The sequence below is a fragment of the Otolemur garnettii genome, unplaced genomic scaffold, assembly GCF_000181295.1.
Source record: "Otolemur garnettii isolate 467f Iridium unplaced genomic scaffold, OtoGar3 scaffold00005, whole genome shotgun sequence".
Lineage (NCBI taxonomy): Eukaryota > Metazoa > Chordata > Mammalia > Primates > Galagidae > Otolemur > Otolemur garnettii.
The window spans coordinates 2,421,082-2,428,234 of NW_003852400.1; the positions used below are offsets into that span (position 1 = coordinate 2,421,082).

At 41.8% G+C, this 7,153-nt stretch overlaps 1 pseudogene; it reads left to right on the plus strand.

The window, feature by feature from the left end:
* Positions 1-5,259: 5,259 nt before the first annotated feature.
* Positions 5,260-5,735, plus strand: LOC100951400 (annotated as a pseudogene).
* The last annotated feature ends 1,418 nt before the right edge of the window (positions 5,736-7,153 follow it).

A 7,153-nucleotide genomic window follows, 5' to 3' on the forward strand; every position in this document is an offset into this window, starting at 1 on the left:
ATATAGGCATACAATGCATCATGATCAAATCGGGTAACTGGGGCATCCAAAACTTCAAGTATTGTTTTTGTTTTAAGAACTTTCTAATGCCATTTTTAAGTTATTTTTAAATATATAATAAAGTATTCTTAACTATAGTCACCCTGTGGTGCTACCATATACTAGATCTTACACATTCTGTCTAATTATATTTTTACATCTATTAACCATCCTCACTTTATCCTCCCTGTTCCCTACCCTTCACAGCCTCTGGTAGCTTCATTCTGTTCTCTTATCTCCATGAATTCAATATAATTCTTATATGCCCTGGAAAAGCAAAACTTGTGTGACTTCCTTTATAGTGATGTTCACTTTATTGCAGTAGTCTGCAACAAACCTGCAGGGTCTCTGAGATGTGCCTGTACACCCCTTATACTCACGGTCTCAGTCATGCCACATGATTCTGCTTGCTCTGGCCTGTCACTGTCTCCACCTTGTAGATGATGCCTCATGATGGGAGCAGCTAGATCCCCGAGTCACGGACCGCAGCAGAAACAGAAACATCCACACTGCACTTGCCTGCACAAGAAATAAACCTGATGGCATCGCATCAACCATTGAGATTTGGGGGTTGCTGTTTACAACAGTTAGCCTTGTTGATGAACACGCTTTTGTGGGTATCCATGGGAAAGATAATGCCACCTGGCTGGACTGTGGTGAGGATTAAATGATGCAAAGTAGGTGAAGTACTGGAGAGCTTGGCATCCATCTCAAGAAAATTTTATTCTTTCCTAGTAGACTATTGACAAGTTGGACTGCATCTCCTTCCCTTTCTTGCAAGTAAAATGTAAAAAACTGCATGAAATTCCTATAAATTACAAGGCCAGTTAATCCTCAACTTTTCTCTGACCATTCTGTTCTCTCTAGGTGACTGCATTGCAAAGAATCCAAAGGTTTGTGGTAGCTCTAGAACTTTATATACTTTTCCCCATATCCATATCCTCCCTGTCCTTCCCCTTCTGATTTTTTTTAATTATTAAAAAACTCAAGATTTGGGCAGTGCCTGTGGCTCAAAGGGGTAGGGCACCAGCCCCATATGCCGGAGGTGGCAGGTTCAAACCCAGCCCTGGCCAAAAACTGCAAAAAAAACCCCTCCAGATTTGATAAATGAAGCAAAAACTTTAGATCCATTCTTTAGTCCACACTTCTAAGCACTCCAGTTTCTGCAGGCTAAAAGTTGGCAAACCCATTTCCCATCTTTGGGGTACAAGATAACATGCCATCCGTGTAGCTGCATGACTTGGGCATTTTTCTGATTTCCAGGCAATCACTATGATCACCACTGTGTCTCTGGTCAGAGGACACTCCAGAACTGCATGCCTCCAGATTTTCTCTGTTCCCCAAACCTATGACCAGTTCAGAGCTTCCCTCTTTTAAGCAAGTGGTTCTTTTCCTGAACTTATCCTACTGCTCCTCCCAAAAGACAGTGAAATGGGGAAAGTAAAAGTAAGTTGTAAACTTTTTGGAAAATGTTCTCCAGATTTTTGATAAAACATAAAAAAACTATCTCTTGTGATGGACAACCCCAGATAGTGACATAAAATAGGGAGGTTTGCAGGAACATCCTCTCTCATTTAAATCTTCCTTCTTGACAGCCCATAACATTTTCCTTGGTTCAGGTGTGCTTTGAATATGAATTGAATAGGAATATGAAAGTTTTGTGCAGTTATTAAAGAGTGGAAAGCTATCTGCATTGTTGTTACTCATTGTTCTTATGTATGATAGTGTATGCTGTTAGTATATCTTCCATATAAGTAAAATATAAATTCTCTGGACATCAGATAAATTGATGGTAGATAAGAAAACAACTTTAAATCTTAAGTTAAAGGTTGGGAGCTAAGAAAATGCCCAGAAAAAAAGTTTCTCTGTGATAGCAAATGAAGTATGTCTATCAGAGCAGGAAGGTACTGAGAAGATGGATAGAATGTCCCCTTATGCATCTGGGATAGATAGAAATTGTCTTCCACCCATCCCAGTTGAAGAAGTGAGACAGACAGTGAAGACTCAACAGCCATCCTGGCTATCGTGCCACAATTAGGCCTTAAGTGAAGGGACAAAGGTGTCCAACGAGACATCCCAAAATGGCGCAGCCCAGTGGACAGCTTTCAATTTTAAAATCTCTGAGGAATGCCCTTGTTCCCAAGAGCCCTGACCTCTACTGGAAAGTCCTGCCAAATGTAAACAGTGAAGCTAAATGAGCCCCTGGATAGTGAAATCTGTGATCAACACATGTCCTACCCCTTGACTTTTGACTTCAAGTCTAAAAGGATGGTGATAAAAGCCATTTCATGAGGTCAGGCACAGTAGCTCACACCTATAATCCAAGCACTTTGGGAGTCTGATGTGGGAGAATTGCTTGAGACCGGGAGATCAAGGCCAGCCTGAGCAAGAGGAAGACCCCATCTGTACTAAAAATAGAAATATTAGCTGAGTAATGCGGTGGGCACCTATAGTCCCAGCTATTTGTAAGGCTGAAACAGGAGATCCACTTAAACCCAGGAGTTGGAGATTGCAGTAAACTATGATAAACCACAGAGCAAGACTATGTCTCAAAAAAATAAAAAAAAAGGGTGGTGCCCGTAGCTCAAGGGAGTAGGGCGCCAGCCCCATATGCTGGAGGTGGCAGGTTCAAACCCAGCCCTGGCCAAAAACTGGAAAAAAAAAAAAGGCAAATTAAAGACAATTAAACCACTACTTGAAAAAGCCAAATGCCCTTGCTTTCATCCTTTGTTTCCATCCAGCCTTAGGGTAAAATTGTCTGCTAGCCAGGAAAGTTAATAGATGTTGATTAGGATTTTGGAATTCAAATTTAAAGCAGGATTTCAGTTGTAACCACCTTTTCTTACCTTCACACCCCCACTGCCAGGGTTCTATTTTTCGCTTATTTCTACCTTTCTACCTATCTCAGGTCCATCATCTTTTTTCCAGTACACATCTTTTGTTGCATCTATCAGACCAGAAGGAGGCCTCTCTCTCCATGAACCTCCAGACACTATGACTTAGATGCTAACAGGTCCCTTAAGAATCAATAGATAACAAATATTTGAAAAACCCAGAAGCATAGAAATGCCATATATACCATCACGAATTTCCTAGTCTAGTGGAAAATCCAAGTCATACTCATTCTCTCTCCATCTCTCTTCTCTTGGTTCCCCCGCCACCTCTCTCCTGTCCATTTCTTATGTTTTTCTTCTTTTTCCTCTATGTTTTTGTTGAGTCAGCTCTATTTAGCTTTATTAATATCTTAGACTAACTTGTTCTGATTCTTAATCTAAGGCACTTGGGGGTTGGTGTAAATAGCTGGGGGGGGGGGGTTTTTTTTTTTTTTTTTGGACCTGTTTTCAAGAATTCTACCCTTGGTCTCAGACCTTCAGGCACCATTAGGTTCTGACCTAGCCTAACTCCTAAGACCTGAAAGTGGACTTTCCTCCCCTCTTACCAAGTTTTCCCCTTCTGCAAAGCTCAGCCTTTCAACTATTGTTCTAAATGATGTGCCAGCCCTTTAGAATAGAATTTTAGTTCATGTTAGGTGTTATTATTATGAATGCTTAAAATTGACTTTTCCAATTATTGTTCCATTTTGAATTATATTTACTTATTTTGTATAACAGATGCTTATGGAACAAAATTCACAAGGTACAAAAGGACTTGTAGGCAAAAGTAAGTCTCTTAGCACTACTTCTAGCCACTGAGTCTTCCTCCCTAGAGTCAAAGACTCTTAACTCTTCAATTTCTTTCAGAGATACTCTGTACATGTACCATACAGGTGTACATGCACAGTCTTTAAATTGAGTAATTATATCAGTGAGACATGGACATCACTAACCATCTCTCCAATCCCAGGCTCTTTTTAAAAATAACCAGTTAGCAATCTAGCATCAGCTCAGAATAAATCCTTCCAAGATGTTTCTTTGCTTTTGCTACAATTATATGTACCTACAGAAAAAATGTAGTATTATTTTATGTTTTGGTTTTTCTTATACTGAGAGATACACTGAAAAGATCATTCTATAGCTTGCTTTGGGTCAAAGTTTTAAAGCACTCTCTAACTCTGATAATAGAACCTCTTCTCTGTTGCGCCTGGTTTTTCTAAAAGCCAGATGATGCCTTTATTTCCTCCTGATCCCAGGTTCCTCCCTCCTGTTGGTCCACCCACAAAGTTCCTGTTTCTTCTCCAAGAGAACCCTGGGAGCTGAGATGAGGAAGAGAGGGGCTGAGTCCAGTGATTTGATCCTGGAATAAAACTTGACACAACACTGACAGGCTGAGTGTCCGCTCACCTGGTCATTAGCTGGAGAGTTCAAAACCAGAAGAAGGTGTCATGCCGGGCCGCCTTTCACTGTGAACCAGAAGGGCAGAGGGCACAATCCCACCGCTGTAATAGGATCCCTTGACACATTGTCTAAAGAGAAAAGGCAAAATCCGACCTGCTTAGAGGATCAGATCCTGTGCAGCATCAGCTACTTGACAATGATGGCCCTGTCTCTTTAACAACGAATCTTGCACTAATGATCGCACAGTCCTCCGGAGGGAAAATGCTGCTTCAGTCAAATGATCAAAGCTTTTGCCACAGATTTGTATGGCCAAAAGACAACTTCCACACTTTATACAGAGGGCCTGAATATTTCAAGTAACAAGGAGCTCACCACATTAAAAAGCCGCTGACCACATTGGGAGGCAGCTTAATCAGCTCAGTTCTTTTGTTATTAAAACTTTGGATCCTATTCTGACCTCTGGGGTGACACTGAATAAATTTAATCCCTCTTACATATGATCAGAGCCAATTTTTCATTAAAAAAATCTATTTAATCTGTGAAAGCCCCTATCTCCTAGAACATGATCGGCTCTCCCACCTCGCTTACCTTTATCTAAATTCTGTCCACCTGAGTTGAAAGGTGTCCGCTTTCTCTGCATCATTAGCAAACTTCCTGGCAATACTGTTGTTATTATAAAGTTCTCTATTTCAAAGAACATGTTTAGAATAAATCTCCTTTTTGTTTATTTTCTCTGGAAATGAGGATCAAGGTCCTTCTTGGGTTTGTGATAATGTTTGTCAAGGTGGGAATCCAAGCAATGACCAATTCTGACCTACCTCCTCCTTCCCCACAGCATTTAACGTTATCGTTGCTTACTCTCATTTCACTTACTTTAATCCAGCGGATTTGTGGTTGATGAAATGGAGGTGTGAGAGAATGGAGCTGCCAATGGCCTGGAGGGAACATGCCCAAGTTTTACTGGGACTACTGTGATACATACCTCACCCATGACTCTCCATCTGTGAGAAAGACACCCTGCAGTGGGAGGAAGCACAAAGAGAACGGGAACGACCACTGCTACCAGGAGTGGATGGCAGAGCAGGCCCAGAGCCTGACTGACAAAACAACGGCTGCATTTCAACATGGAAAAATACCTCCTGCTCCATTCTCTGCTCCTCCTGCAGGGGCGATGATTCCACCTCCCCCCAGTCTTCCAGGTCCTCCTTGTCCTGGTACAATGCCAGTGCCCCTAGGGGCCCTCCCATGAAGCCGATGATGGGTCCTCCTCCTCCTGGAATGATGCCAGTAGGACCTGCTTCTAGAATGAGGCCACCCCTAGGAAGTCACATGCCAACGATGCCTGGGCCCCCAATGATGAGACCTACTGCTTGTCCCATGATGGTGTCCACTGGGCCTAGAATCACTCAACCAGACAGATGAGGATAAAGGGAGATCTCTTTATGTCAGTTTTACATTACTTGTTCTGCTTCACCAGGAGATCATGGTGCTATGACTCTGGGTGTTTCCTTAATAGCATGATAAGAAAGACTCGCTCCCCCTTCCTATCAGAGTGAGAACAGTTTTGAAGGGAAGAAATAGAACCAAACAAGGGGGCAGTTTTTATTTGTACTGTGAAGTGTGAAAATAAAATTGTTAACTGTTTTAAAATAAAAAAGAAATGGAGTTTTGAAATACTAACTCATATTCTTCACCTGACATAGCCCATCCACATAGTCAAAAAGGTTGCATGTCTCATGCTTCTGCTGGATATATATGGATGCTTGTATCTGCCACACCTAAAACACTTAGTACACTGTGCATTTATCATATAAGCTGGAAAACAAGTCTTTCTGAGAAAACCAAAATACTGGGCTGCATCCTCATGACAAAATGCACATTTCCCTTTAAGAGGCAAAATCTTCAATCAAAAATTTGAATAAAATGGTGCTTTAGAAAAGACTGCCGTCTGGTTAACCTGAGATTCTAGAGAGCTAAAAATTTGTTTAAGATTATTCTTTGGCTCTTGTCCCATGTCATTTTTGCTTGATTATGAATTGGGTGAATCTTCGCTCAGTTTAAGCTGCTGTTTACCAGTGTTTTATTTCTTTTAGCTATACAAACAGTTTTAATAGCCTACTTGGCTTTAGCGAGGCTGACTTGTCAACTTGAGGCTTGATTATTGCCAACTTCAAGGATGGTTTGGGGTTTGTCATCATGCTTCCAGCGGTTGGCTGGCCAAGAAATGTTTCCTTCATCCTTCTGTGTCTCAGAGTTAACTATATCCTTTCCTTTCCCCTTTGAAGCCCATCTAAAGTCTCCTAACCATCCAGGGAACTTCAGGGGAAAGAATGGAGTGATCCCCTAGCTGATTTAGTTTGTGTCTTTTCTTCCTCTTCAACACTATCAACAGTTTCACCCTAAGTTTCTAGAATCTCTATTTCCTCTTCCTGGGACCTGGTTGAACTTTATAAGAAGTATGCATGGCAGCCTTTTGCAAAAGGTAGGGGATGGGGGAAGGAAGACACCTCTGCTTGCCAATGTGCTATGCACAGGGCAGGTGCACAGTAGATGTGTACCACGAGCCTACTCTCCCACTTGGTGTGAGACCTCCTGTGTCACTCACAGCTGTCTGTCACTAAGGGGAAGAGAACACCATCCACCTCAGCTTCTGTCCCACCCTGGAGGATGATGGACTGAGCTCTACAGAGCAAGAATCACTACCGAGGAAATGCCACTTGTTATTATTTGAAATAATTTTTAAATTTTTTTAACTCTTTTTTTTTGGAGACAGAACCTCAAAGCTGTTGCCCTGAGTAGAGTGCCATGGCATCACAGCTCACTGCAACCTCCAACTCCTG